Source organism: Vicia villosa, linkage group LG3 (genome assembly GCF_029867415.1).
Source record: "Vicia villosa cultivar HV-30 ecotype Madison, WI linkage group LG3, Vvil1.0, whole genome shotgun sequence".
Classification (NCBI taxonomy): Eukaryota; Viridiplantae; Streptophyta; class Magnoliopsida; order Fabales; family Fabaceae; genus Vicia; species Vicia villosa.
The window spans coordinates 151,131,798-151,146,919 of NC_081182.1; the positions used below are offsets into that span (position 1 = coordinate 151,131,798).

At 39.4% G+C, this 15,122-nt stretch overlaps 1 pseudogene; it reads left to right on the forward strand.

The window, feature by feature from the left end:
- The window catches only part of LOC131659168 (uncharacterized), a 22,382-nt pseudogene extending 9,267 nt beyond the window's left edge, over positions 1-13,115 (forward strand).
- Positions 13,116-15,122: the final 2,007 nt, after the last annotated feature.

Genomic DNA, 15,122 nt, shown 5'->3' on the forward strand with positions numbered 1-15,122 from the left:
GCTCTGCTTCTGATGCGTTGCTTCTTGGCTCAACAACTTCTGATATATCAATATCACAATCTGCAAAACTATCAAACTGCTTTGGTTTTTCAGAACCAAGCTTATCATCAAACCTGATATTGATTGATTCTTCTACAACCAATGTTTCAGTATTGTATACTCTGTAGCCTTTTGAGCGTTCAGAATATCCAAGAAGGAAACACTTTTGAGCTTTGGAATCAAACTTACCAAGATGATCTTTAGTGTTCAGAATAAAGCATACACATCCAAAAGGATGGAAATATGAAATGTTGGGCTTTCTATTCTTCCACAATTCATGGGGAGTCTTATTTAGAATAGGACTGATAGAGATTCTATTCTGAATATAGCATGCAGTGTTTATTGCTTCTGCCCAGAAATGCTTAGCCATATTGGTTTCATTGATCATGGTTCTGGCCATTTCTTGTAGAGTCCTATTCTTTCGTTCTACAACTCCATTTTGCTGAGGAGTTCTAGGACAAGAGAAATCATGGGCAATACCATTTTCTTTGAAGAATTCTTCAAAGGATTTGTTCTCAAATTCACCACCATGATCACTTCTGACCTTTATGATTTTACACTCTTTTTCAGATTGAATCTGAATGCAGAAATCAAAGAACACTGAATGAGTCTCATCCTTGTGATTCAAGAATTTTACCCAAGTCCAGCGGCTATAATCATCTACGATGACTAATCCATATTTCTTCCCTCTGACAGATGCTGTTTTGACTGGGCCAAACAGATCAATGTGCAAGAGTTCTAATGGCCTTGAGGTAGAAACAACATTCTTGGACTTGAATGCAGGTTTGGAGAACTTGCCCTTCTGACATGCTTCACAAAGAGCATCTGATTTGAATTTCAGATTAGGGAGTCCTCTGACCAGATTCAGTTTGTTAATCTGAGAAATCTTTCTCAAACTAGCATGACCTAATCTTCTGTGCCAGACCCACTGCTCTTCAGAAACAGACATAAGACAAGTCACCTTCTGACTCATAAGATCTTGCAGATTCGTCTTATAAATGTTGTTCTTCCTCTTGCCTGTAAATAGGATTGAGCCATCCTTCTGATTTACAGCCTTGCAAGACTCTTGTATAAAGATTATATCATAACCATTGTCACTCAATTGACTGATAGATAAGAGGTTATGTGAAAACTTTGAGCATGTGAAGTGTGCCTAATATCATGGGAGTGGCCATACTTGAACTGATCATACAATGGCTTGTATGTGAATTTCATTTCATCAACAGGTTCAAGTTTGTATGGGGGTTTCACCCTCAAAACCAATGCCAACTCTTTTGTTTCCAGACACAGCATATATCATAGAAGCTAGCTGACTTCTGCCAATACTTCTAGATAAGAACTTTCTGAAACTTAAATCATATTCTTTTAGAATATGGTTTAGACTAGGAGTGGATTTTTCTGAATCAGAAGGAGATCCAACATTATTGGATAGTTTTAAAAGTTTTTCTTTTAATTCAGAATTCTCCAACTCAAGCTTCTTTGTTTCAAATTCAAATAGCTTTTTCAGCTCTTTGTATTTGAGACTAATCTGAGACTTGAGTTCCAGAAGTTCAATTAGACTGGAAACTAACTCATCTCTAGTAAGTTCAGAAAATACCTCTTCAGAATCTGATTCTGATGTAGATTCTGATTCGTCATCTTCTGTCGCCATCAGCGCACAGTTAGCCTGCTCATCTTCTGAATCATCTTTTGACTCATCCCAGGTTGCCATAAGACCTTTCTTCTTATGAAACTTTTTCTTGGGACTTTCCTTCTGAAGATTTGGACATTCGTTCTTGTAGTGTCCAGGCTCATTGCATTCATAGCACATGACCTTCTTCTTGTCAAATCTTCTGTCATCAGAAGCTTCTCCACGTTCAAATTTCTTTGAACTTCTGAAGCCTCTGAACTTCCTTTGCTTGGTCTTCCAGAGTTGATTTAGCCTTCTGGAAATCAGGGACAGTTCATCTTCTTCTTCAGATTCTGATTCTTCAGGATCTTCTTCTTTAGCCTGAAAAGCGTTAGTGCATTTCTTGATATTTGATTTTAATGCAATAGACTTACCTTTCTTTTGAGGCTCATTTGCGTCCAGCTCTATTTCATGACTTCTCAAGGCACTGATAAGCTCTTCCAGAGAAAACTTCATTCAGATTCTTTGCAATCTTGAATGCAGTCACCATAGGACCCCCATCTTCTGGGTAAGCTTCTGATGATCTTCTTTACGTGATCAGCCTTGGTGTATCCCTTGTCAAGAACTCTCAATCCAGCAGTAAGAGTTTGAAATCTTGAAAACATCTTTTCAATGTCTTCATCATCCTCCATCTTGAAGGCTTCATACTTCTGGATTAAAGCTAGAGCTTTAGTCTCCTTGACTTGAGCATTTCCTTCATGAGTCATTTTCAAGGACTCATATATGTCATAGGCCGTTTCCCTGTTAGATATCTTCTCATACTCAGCATGAGAGATAGCATTCAGCAAAACAGTTCTGCATTTATGATGATTCCTGAAAAGCTTCTTCTGATCATCATTCATTTCTTGCCTTGTCAGCTTTACGCCACTGGCATTTACTGGATGTTTGTAACCATCCATTAGAAGATCCCATAGATCACCATCTAAACCAAGAAAGTAACTTTCCAGTTTATCTTTCCATTATTCAAAGTTTTCACCATCAAATACCGGCGGTCTAGTATAACCATTGTTACCGTTGTATTGCTCAGCAGAGCCAGATGTAGATGCAGGTGTAGGTGTAGACTTTTCACTTTCATCAACCATCTTTTACTGAAGCGTTTTTCTCTTCCTGAATCTTTTCTAAACACGGTTAAGTGCTTGCACCTTAGAACCGGCGCTCTGATGCCAATTGAAGGATAGAAAAACACTTAGAAAGGGGGGGTTTGAATAAGTGTAGCTTTAAAAACTTGACAGATAAAAATAAATTGCACAGTTATTTTTATCCTGGTTCGTTGTTAACTAAACTACTCCAGTCCACCCCCGCAGAGATGATTTACCTCAACTGAGGATTTAATCCACTAATCGCACGGATTACAATGGTTTTCCACTTAGTCAGCAACTAAGTCTTCCAGAGTCTTCTGATCACACACTGATCACTCCAGGAACAACTGCTTAGATACCCTCTAAGACTTTTCTAGAGTCTACTGATCCACACGATCACTCTAGTTACAATCTGCTTAGTTCACTCCTAAGACTTTCCTAGAGTATTCTGATCCACACGATCACTCTAGTTCCTTACAACTTAATGTAATTCTAAGAGTATTACAAATGCTTCTTAAAAGCGATAATCACAACTGTGATATTTCTCTTAATCGTTTAAGCTTAATCTCACTAATATATTACAACAGCAATGTACTGAGCTTTGATGAAGATGAAGATTCTGAGTTTTGGATTTGAACAGAGTTTCAGCAAGTTAATTTGAATTGTTTTTGGTGCGGAATCGTTAACATTGCTTCTCATCAGAACTTCATATTTATAGGCGTTGGAGAAGATGACCGTTGAATGCATTTAATGCTTTGCGTGTTCCGTACAGCATCGCATTTAATGTTATACGCTTTTGTCAACTACCTCGAGCCTTGTTCACGCTGTGTCTACTGACGTAGCCTAGAATAGCTTTTAACGTTCCTTTTGTCAGTCAGCGTAGCTTGCCACTTGTACTTTCTTCTGATCTGATGTTTGTGAATACAACGTTTGAATATCATCAGAGTCAAACAGCTTGGTGCATAGCATCTTCTGATCTTCTGACCTTGAAGTGCTTCTGAGCGTGATACCATCAGAACTTCAGTGCTTCTGTTCTCTTGTTCTTCTGATGCTTCCATAGACCCATGTTCTGATTCTGCTTCGACCATCTTCTGATGTCTTGCCAGACCATGTTCTGATGTTGCATGCTGAACCCTTTGAGACAAAGCTTCTGAGCGCTGAATTATGCGTACTCTTTATATATTTCCTGAAAGGGAAATTGCATTGGATTAGAGTACCATATTATCTTAAGCAAAATTCATATTATTGTTATCATCAAAACTAAGATAATTGATCAGAACAAATCTTGTTCTAACATCACACACCTCAAATCATCCCAAAATTCAGAATCATCATCTCACCTCCAAATATGCATAACACTAGCCTTATCATGCCAAAATCCATACCAAGCAAATTCTGTCCAAACTAACCTTCTAAACATCATCCATATACTTCATATGAACTGTTCCAACCATCATCCATGATCTGAAACACCAAAATCATCAAGCTAGATCCTCACTTAAGCCATACTGCAGATCGGGTACCATAGATTGATCAAGAGGTTTCCAGTTCATTCCAGACATTCAAACACCTTCCATAAGGTCCATTGATGCTGTCCAGATCAAGAAACAACAACTGGAACTCCTCATTTGCAGAATTCGATTCTCACTTTTGCCGTTTTTGAAGGTAAGCTACTTGAACTTCAAACTCTATGAATCATGCATCATAAATGAAATATGAACATACCATCTCATTTCTGCACACATAAGGATCATTAACCCTCAATCAATTGCTATTTATCTTGCACATACACAATTTCATGATCAATCTCAGAATTAGGGTTCTTCACGATTTCCAGAAAATTGATGACTTTAGAGTGAAAATAAATGAAATCAAAGGCCACTATCATGATCCTTGTGAAAAACCGAGCGGAATAGACCCTTCACTTGATCAAAACAACACAGATTTGATGATTTTCAAAAATCAGTTAGGGTTGTGTTCTTGGCGCGTTTTTTTGGTTTGAAGAATTCAAATAACTGTTTTAAAATATAATGTATTGAACGCGTATCATAAACAAGCTGCACGCGCAGCTCAGTTGGTCCATGTTTTGATTGGTAAGAGAGAGGGCGTGGGTTCAACACCCCTAGGGACCAAAAAACATTTTTTAACAACTATTTTCTTTCATTTTCTTTTACAACTTCAATTAATTAATTAACACATCAAATTAATTCATTTTTCATTCATTTTTTGTACACTCTTTATTTAACACATATATTTTATGAATATCAAAAAAAATCACAAAAAAAGATTTATTTAATATGTTTTTAATTAGGTTTAAAATGATACATTTTTAAGTGTTTTTAATTACTTTAAAAATTGTTTTTCATTTAATTTTTAACCTAATCACTTGTAAATATTTTTTGTGATCAAACCCTAATCATTTAGGTCTTAATTAAGCATTAAAACTTGTTTTAACTTAATTAAGTTGACTTTTGTCAAATTCAAATCGTTTTAAGACGAGCGATCGCGATTCTTTTTCAAAACGATAAGCCACTTCTTTTTGATTAAATCTTTTTAATTGATCAATTGATTTTCAAAACGAAGTGGGGCCTCTCGAATATTAGAGAGTGTAAGTCCCATTTCTTTTCTTTTTGTACAGTTTTTTTCAAAACAATAAACTTCTTTCAAAACAAACTTTCAAACAGTTTTTCAAACAACGCGTCTGTAAATAAACAATCAACCATGTTTTTGTAAATATACCATGGGCCTCCATGTAGGTATAAGTCCCAAGCCCTTTTGTACATACCCACTCCAGTACATGAAATTAGGTATTTCATTGTACGCCTTTTGTACATATCTCGATCAGTTTGATTTTTAACTTTGAATAACAAACCAAAAATGAAGGTTTTCTTTAAATCTTCCCAAAAATACCATGGGCCTCCATGTAGGTATAAGTCCCGAGCCCCTTTGTAAATACCTGTTTACATAGCTTTGAATAAACTCAAGTGGACTTCTCCCCGAGTGTGAGTCCCGAGCCCTGTGTATACAAATGGATCATGCTTACAGGTATATTTCCTTCATAAACTCCATTATATACACACAATTTGTCATATATAACTGTTCATATAACTGTTCATATTTGTTCATGTACTTGTTCATATTTGTTCGTACTTGTTCATACTTGTGACTGTGTTATATATGCTTATTCAACTTAGTACAACACTAGGTTCCCCCATAGCCTCCTATTGGGCTTCGTGCAAAGAATCTCCACTAGTTTAGGTTAGGACATAGAGTATGGTTTCTCGGTGAAATCGCTCTAAGAGCTCAAACCAACTATACGATGCCTCCCCTTGGGCTTTGTACAAACGAGTGACCCTCCCATAGCCCTCCTCTTGGGCTTACAATGCAAGGACCCTGGATTGTCCCTCCCATAGCCTCCTCTTGGGCTTACAATGCAAGGACCCTCGGATAGCCTCCTCTTGGGCTTCGTACAAGGACCCACGGGATTCTTATAAGCATCCCCAATATCCAAATCAAATACCCTAGGAGATTAGACATTTTTCATCTCTATGCTAGGAGTATCTCTTCTATATCATCACAAACAATCAATCAATCAATCAAACTTTTTGCCACAAGGCTGGCTAATCAATCAAACTGTTTTACCACCGTACTGGATGATTAATCAAAGTTTTTGTCACAAGGCTGACTTCATTGAAACTTTTGCCACAAGGCTGGCTGATTAATCAAAGTTTTTGTCACAAGGCTGACTTCATTGAAACTTTTGCCACAAGGCTGGTTAAACAAAAACATCTTTATCATTCTAAGCACCCTAAGTGGCATGACCCCGGGCTTATAATGAAAAGATTTTCAAACAAAAATCAAACAGATATATGTGATGATATAGATTAGATACATCTAGCATTTAGACGACATTTGTCTATTTTCCTTTGCTTCCACTAGCATAAGTGGGAACTACGATTGCTCTGACTTTCTCAACATCCCTTTGAGAATACGTAGGCACAAGGTCGATCCTTGGCGAGCAAAACAAAACAGAAAAAAACCATTCAAACCTTAGCACCCGTAGACCCCGAGCTACAGATGCTCTGATTCCCTCTAGGGGATATGTATGCAGAGGATCGCGATGATCTTTGCGAGCATAATCAAACAAACACCTTAGGTCCCACCTCTTTCTCACAAGAACCTCCACCATAACAAGAATGGAATGAAAAACAAAGCAAAGAAACCTATAGAGTACTATAGATACGTTGGGTGCTCATACCTTCCCTTCGTATAACCAACCCCTCTTACCCAAGATCTCTCCCCCCACTTTTAGGTTATTGCAGCTTTTTTCCTTTTCCTCTTTTGGAAATAATAAAAAGTTTGGTCGAAACAAAGAAAAATCATTTTTTATGAGCACTCGAGCCCAAAGAAGGCATCAGGTGTCTCATCCCACAAAAAGAGGAACAAAACGATTTTTCGCCCGCGACAGAAAAATGGCGACTTCACTGGGGAACCATCTTTTTATTGTTTCCAAAGGAAGGGTTAATTCTATTTTGCTTTATTTTTTTATTTCATTTTTTGTTATATGTGTGGTTCTGGTTCTGTTACTTGTGTGGTTCTGTTACAAGTGATACATTATGGACAAATCCTAACCCGGATTAAGTACACATAAGAAATTAGGTGGAGGGTATAGTCATGTGCAGGCGCACGTGATAATCCTTCCGCTCAGTGGAGGTTCCTTGTTGGTAATATATGTTTAGCATGTTTCGTAGCGAAGACATTATTACTTTCATTGAACTGTAGAAGCTGAGAGACCGTAGAACCCCAACCCATCCTGGCCTTATTAGGTTGTGGTGCAGAAACTATTCAGGTGAAGACTTGGATTAGTTGTCATGCGGAGAACCACACTCAGACCGAGTTTTTCTTGAGAATATTACTGGCTCATGAGTTTAATTGTGGAAGGCCGGTAATATCCGAAAGAAAAAATGTAGACTCTGACGTATCAGTAGAACATGTCATGCAGGTGATTAACTAGATCTATCCCATTTTTGGTTCTCTGACCTCATGCTCGTGACTTTGGACCTTTGAACCTATGCGTTACCATGTTTGTGTACCATGTTTGTAGTACCATGTTAGTGTTACCATGTTTGAACTACCATGTTTGCTTTACCATGTTTGAATATGTGGCATTCATGCATCCATGCATTCATACATTCATTAAAAAAACCATCTTTTTCCATAAAAAAACATGATTTTTCCAAAAAAATTTAGAGAATTTTCTTTGCAAACATTATAGGATTAAGTTATGGAAAAAAGGTATACCAAAAAGTACGGTTTCAAAACGCCTGATGTAGAAAGACTGATAGAGTTAGCATCTTCTGTACAAGATCCTTCTAATTTTAGGAAAAGTTATGGAAAGCTTTTGCCTATTTTGAACACTCATGTTGATGAAGGACTTCTCAAAACTCTGGTTCAGTTCTATGATCCCGTCTACCGGTGTTTTACCTTTCCAGACTACCAGTTGGTACCGACCTTGGAAGAATATGCCAATCTTTTAGGTATTCCTGTGTCTGACAAAATACCCTTCAATGGTTTGGAAGCCATTCCTAAGTCACACGTCATTGCATCAAGTATCCACATGAAAAAGTCTGAAGTAGAGAGTAATTGGACTACCAAAGGAAACCTCCCGGGTTTAACTTCACCACTTCCTAATAAAGAAAGCCTTTGATTTCATCGAAACTGGTAGCATGATAGCCTTTGAAGTTGTACTAGCCTTGCTCATCTATGGGTTGGTTCTGTTTCCCAATGTCGACAACTTTGTTGATATCAATGCCATAAAGATCTTTCTGATTGGAAAATCCTGTTCCGACTTTGCTTGGTGACATGTATTTCTCTGTTCATCATAGGAATCGCCAAGGCGGTGGAATCATTGTATGTTGTGCACCTTTTGTTGTTCAAATGGATTGTTTCACACTTACCTGAGTCTCCTATTTTCCACGGAAAACCGAGAAGGTTTGCGTTGGCCTCGAAGACTTATGTCTCTTACTAATAATGATATTCGTTGGTATACCTTGGCTCGCTGTGGTACAGAAACCATTGAAAGTTGTGGAGAGTTCGCCAACGTGCCCCTCATTGGTACACAAGGAGGAATTAACTACAATCCGGTCCTAGCCCGACGACAACTCGGGTATGCAAATTCAGTTAAACCTGTTGGTCCCACAGTGGAAGGTCACTTCTACCGAGAAGGGGATAATCCTAAAAAGTTGAAAGCAAGAATGATGAGAGCTTGGTACGACGTCCGATGGAAAGAAAAAGGTGAGGAAAGAAATTGCATTGCCATGGACGCCTACACCTGCTGGGTAAAGAAAAGAGCCAAGGAGTTCCAAATGCCTTATGCTTATGAAAAACCCATGTTTCCTGCAGTGTCTCAACGACCCAACATTCCAGCTATGGAGGAATACCAACGCACTTTGGCAAAGATGAGGACAGAAAAAGATGCTTGGGAAGAAAAGTTTTCGTAGCACTGAGGTGGAAAATAGAAAGTTGAAGAAAAGAGTGAAAGATCACGAAGAAACACTCTACTGTCAAGATGGATGGCTCATGAGCAAAGATGAGAAGATTCGCCAGAAAGACGCTGCAATCAAGAGGTACATCAAAGAAAGCAAGAAAAATCTGGAAGGCTCAACAAGCAACGCTCCCGACTCCTGATGATTGGAAGAATGTTGTTAACAAGCTGAGAGCTGAAAAGGCCGAATTGAAAGCTCACTATGGGAAAGAAATCATGAAGCTCAAGCTGCACAATGCATTTGGTTCTTCATCTGATGAAGATGCTTAGGGTTGTTTAGTTTTTTTTATTTTTCATTTGCTTTTGTAAGGAGCTACGCTCCAATGTTGTAACATTTCCCATTATTGCAATAAAAAATGAATGAATAAAAGAATAGTTTGTGTTCAAATGTTTGCAAGGAAATAATCTTTAAAATATTTGGAAAATCATAAATTTCTTTTTTGCATACATCATTCTGCATATCGAGTCTGTTGTATAGAGTCTCATCTTTTGGATCTTTCTCCATTAGATCGTCAAGCTGTCGCGTCTCAAAGTTTCTCGACCGCGCTCGCAATCAGATCACAGATACAATACTCGTTCAAGCAGAAGAAGAGTAATGGAACACTCTGAACAAGAGAATATTGAGCTTCGTGGTACAGTGACCACTCTTCAGGAAAAGTTGGAAAGTCTCACTACTCTGGTTGACTCCTTAATGGCCGCACAGAATCAGCCGCCGCCACCAAACAGTCAAGCAACAGTGACATCTGAGGTCACTACTCCAGTTTCTACAGTTGCGTTCGGTATTCCATCTTTCTCCATGCCAGAAGGTTGGGGCACGCCTTTCAGCTTTGGTACAGGATTCCGCCATAATTTCTCTGGGGTTCAAACAGCTACAACTGAAGCGCCTGCTGCACAAGGTTCGGCGTTTATTCCACATTCAGGGGTAACTTTTTCCCAAATCACTATGGCACTTTCTCAACCCACTATGACGGTTCCGACTCCTATGGTTCACACTGTTCCTTACGGAGACAATGAGATTTATCATGATCAAGGTGATAGCACAAATCAGCGTAATCTTGTGGGAGATCTCCAAGAGCAGTTTAACAAGATGCAGCTGGAAGTTAAAGCTATCCGTGGGAAAGATTTGTTTGGAAAGAATGCCCAGGAGCTATGTTTGGTTCCCAGTGTACAAATACCTGCTAAATTCAAGGTCCCTGACTTTGAAAAGTACAAAGGAAGTTCTTGTCCACAAAGTCATCTTGTGATGTATGCCAGAAAGATGTCTACTTATGCAGATAATCATCAGTTGCTTATCCATTACTTTCAAGACAGTTTAACTGGTGCCGCACTGAAGTGGTACACAGGCTTGGATAGCACTAATATTCGAACATTCAATGACCTAGGTGAGGCCTTTGTCCGACAATACAAGTATAACTCGGATATGGCTCCAGACAGAGATCAGCTTCGGTCCATGGCTCAGAAAGATCATGAAGCTTTCAAAGAGTACGCCCAACGATGGAGAGAAACTGCTGCTCAGATTAATCCACCGTTAAAAGAGAAAGAGATGACAAAGATCTTTTTGAATACTCTCAGTCCATTTTATTATGAACGCATGATTGCTAGTGCTCCAAGTGATTTCACCGAAATGGTAAACATGGGGATGCGTCTAGAAGAAGGAGTCCGAACCGGACGTCTAACTAAAGAAGGTGGATCTTCGAGTGGAACCAAAAAGTTCGGAAGTGGTTTCCCAAAGAAGAAAGAACAAAGTGTTGACATGGTGTCCCAAGGGAAGACAAGAGGAAACGTCAATCGTCAACGACAGGTTGCTGCTATCACACCAGTCGTTAACACCGCACCGAATCCGGGGTTTTACTCCGCAGTTTCAACAACAACAGCCTCGACCACAGGCTCAGCAGTTTAACAATAATCAGAATCGTGTGCAAAGAGCTCCGCAGTTTGATCCGATTCCAATGACCTACACAGAGTTGTACCCTGCTTTGATTGAAAGAGGTCTTGTTCAAACTAAAGCACCACCACCCGTACCTGAGAAACTTCCATGGTGGTACAAAGCTGAGGTCTCATGCCCTTATCATCAAGGAGCACCTGGCCATGATCTTGAGCATTGCATAGCTTTGAAATATGAAGTCCAGAGGTTGGTTAGGTCTAATCTCCTCTCTTTCAGAAATTTGAATCCTAATGTGCAAGCAAATCCGCTGCCCAATCATGGAGGGCATGTTGTAAACATGGTGTATGGATGTCCTGGCCAATACCGAGTCTATAATATCAACTTCTCAAGAGCAGATTTGGTACAAATGCACGCTACTCTTTGTCGAGGGCCGAATTTTCGCCAGCATCAATACGGTTCCTGTAGAATATGTTGTGTGGATCCTCACGGGTGTTCGATTGTGAGAAGAGATCTCCAAGTTTTGCTAGATAATGGTACTATTGAGATCTACTGAAATAGGGATGAAAAATGAAGTTAACATGATAGGATGTTATCCGCATGAGCTTTTAGTCTCAGATATCAACTCGGAAATGCCTAAAGTTAACGTCATCGTTCCTCATTTCAACATGCCTGAGCGCATGGAAGTTACTTACAACAAGCCGAAGGTTCCAATTGCTCCTTTGATCATTTGTCTACCTGGACCTGTTCCTTATGACTCTGACAAGGCAGTTCCATACAACTACAATGCAACAATGATAAAGGATGGACAAGAAGTTCCTTTACCTACTCTCTCATCCGTTGTAAACATTGCTGATGTAAGTCGAGTAACAAGAAGTGGACGTGTGTATACTCCACTACCTCCAAAGCAGCCTGTTGCTCCTGCAACCGGGCAAAATCCTGTCAATACACCAGTAGGGAATCCTGTGGAAACTCCTGTCAGTAATACAAACATTGATTTTGGTCAGTCCAGTGGAACCAATGTCAATCCGGACTTTGATGAAATTTTGAAACTTATCAAAAGAATTGAATATAAGATTGTGGATCAGCTTATGCAGACTCCTTCAAAAATCTCAATACTTTCATTGCTGTTGAATTCAGAAGCCCACAGGGAAGCCCTGATGAAGGTCTTGGATCAAGCTTTTGTAGATCATGATGTGACTGTTGATCACTTTGATGGGATAATAGCTAACATAACAGCTTGTAACAATTTAAGCTTCTGTGATGAAGAACTCCCCGAGGAGGGTAAAAATCACAATCTTGCTTTGCACATTTCTATGAATTGTCAGTCAGACTCTTTGTCCAATGTGTTGGTAGACACCGGATCTTCCTTGAATGTGATGCCAAAGACGACTCTTGCTCGCTTGTCTTACCAAGGAATGCCTATGAAATTCAGTGGTGTAGTTGTCAAAGCATTTGATGGATCGCGAAAATCTATTATCGGCGAAGTCAACCTTCCCATGACAATTGGTCCACATACATTTCAAATCACTTTCCAGGTCATGGACATTCAAGCTGCTTATAGCTGTTTGTTAGGACGACCATGGATCCATGAAGCAGGGGGCAGTAACTTCTACGCTCCATCAAAAGTTAAAGTTTGTAACAAATGGAAAATTGGTAACAATAAGTGGGGAGCAAGCCTTGATGGTGAGCCATTTATCCAATTTCTCTTTCATAAGTGCTGATGATGTGGAAGGAACGCAGTTCCAAGGTCTCTCTTTAGAAGACGAATCTTCCAAGAAGAAAGCATCAATCTCTTCTTACAAAGAGGCGGTAAAAGTAGTAAAAGATGGAACTACCACTGGCTGGGGGCAAGTTGTGATCCCTACCAAGAATGAAACCAGAGCAGGACTCGGATGTTCACCAACATTCTCAAACTGCACCAAGAAGGATGAAACCCTTCGACCGATCAAAGAAACATTCATTAGTGGAGGATTCCTTAACCCAATTCCTCAAGAGGTTAAATGTCCTTATTGAAGAATGCATCGAAGAAGGTCTCTCCGATAGTGAAGAAGAATGGAAATGTTATCTCAATGACTCGGGATACATATCTCAGGAAGAACCGTATCCTCCTTCAGAGAAAACAAGTGCTAAAGAAATTCCGCCTATTCCTGCAGAAATCTGGGACACCCTTGGGACAACCAAGTGGGAAATTTGATTATATGGTGAAATATACTGCACCTGAAAGTTCAAAGATTGCGATTGAAGATATCCAACCAACTGGATGGGGAGATTCCTTTGAATATAATAGTCAACCAGAAGAGGCTTATCAGCCCTGTCAATTTTCTCAGCAGCCTGAAATTACTGAAGATTTCGGATTCAATGCATCTACCAAGGTTCATAATCCTGAAGATGGTTATTATCACATAATGCCATTTTTGAAGATGAAGGGGAAGATGGTCCCCGCCACTGACTCAGAAAGTGTCTCTGACAATGAGTCTCTTCATCCTGAAGACTGGGAAATACATCCTGAAAATTCTGAAGATTGTGATTCCTCTTATGCTCTCCAAGAAGTAGAAGAAGACCGTTTCAACTCTACAAAGAACAAAGGTGACAAACCAGGACCTTCAAATCCTGCTCGACCAGCGGTCAATGTCAATACTGAAGATAATTCCGAGGGGAATTTTCCTGAATACATAATGCACAGAGGAGTTCGTTGCTACTGGAAAGCTGTCGACGTTCCGAATGTTGTTCGCCGCTCAAAGTAATCACCTCGCTGTTATTTTGACCTCCTGCCTTGCCCAAAGCAGAGAGATGTTTTATAGGGCTTTGTTTTTAAATGTTCCGCCCAAATAACTTTGTGTATAGGGCTTTGTTTTAAAAGTTTCCCTCTTTGTCCTGCCCAAGACAAATGAGTTTGTGTTTAGGGCTTTGTTTCAAAAATGAATCATAAATAAAGTGTCATTTTGAATTCCCTACATTATATGTTTTATTTTTGCTTTTTTCTGGAAATGGTAATCCTAAAAAACCAAAATAAAATTAAAAAAAAAAAAAAAAAAAAACTTTTTCAAAAAAAATCTGCATACACTCCTGCATTCATAAATTTTCTGAAAATAAATATAAATCACATGTGCAGTTTAACTATTGATAAACCCATTGAATGCAATAACCCTATGCCCTCTCCCAACTTTGAGTTTCCTGTGTTCGAAGCCGAAGAAGAGGAAGAAGAAGAGATTCCGGACGAGATCTCTCGATTACTTAAGCACGAGGAAAGAGCCATTCTGCCTCACAAAGAGCCTTTAGAAAAGATCAACTTGGGTTCTGAAGAAGACAAAAAAGAAGTGACCATTGGATCGCTGCTTGATACTGATATCAAGAGTAAGTTGACAGACCTTCTCAAAGAATATGTTGACGTGTTTGCCTGGTCCTACCAAGATATGCCTGGGTTGGGATACCAATATTGTTCAGCATTACATGCCACTGAAGCCAGAATGTCCGCCAGTTAAGCAGAAATTGCGAAGGACTCACCCTGATATGGCTAACAAGATCAAAGTGGAAGTTCAAAAGCAACTCGACGCAGGTTTTCTTGTCACCTCAGAGTATCCTCAATGGTTGGCCAACATAGTGCCAGTTCCGAAGAAAGATGGTAAAGTTAGAATGTGTGTTGACTACCGTGACTTAAACAAGGCCAGTCCAAAAGATGACTTTCCATTACCACATATCGACATGCTGGTCGATAACACCGCTAAGTTCAACGTCTTTTCCTTCATGGACGGGTTTCTCTGGTTATAATCAGATCAAGATGGCTCCCGAAGACATGGAGAAGACATCTTTCAATTACCCCATGGGGTACCTTTTGCTACAAAGTGATGCCGTTTGGATTAAAGAATGCAGGCGCAACTTACCAAAGGGCAATGACTACTCTCTTTC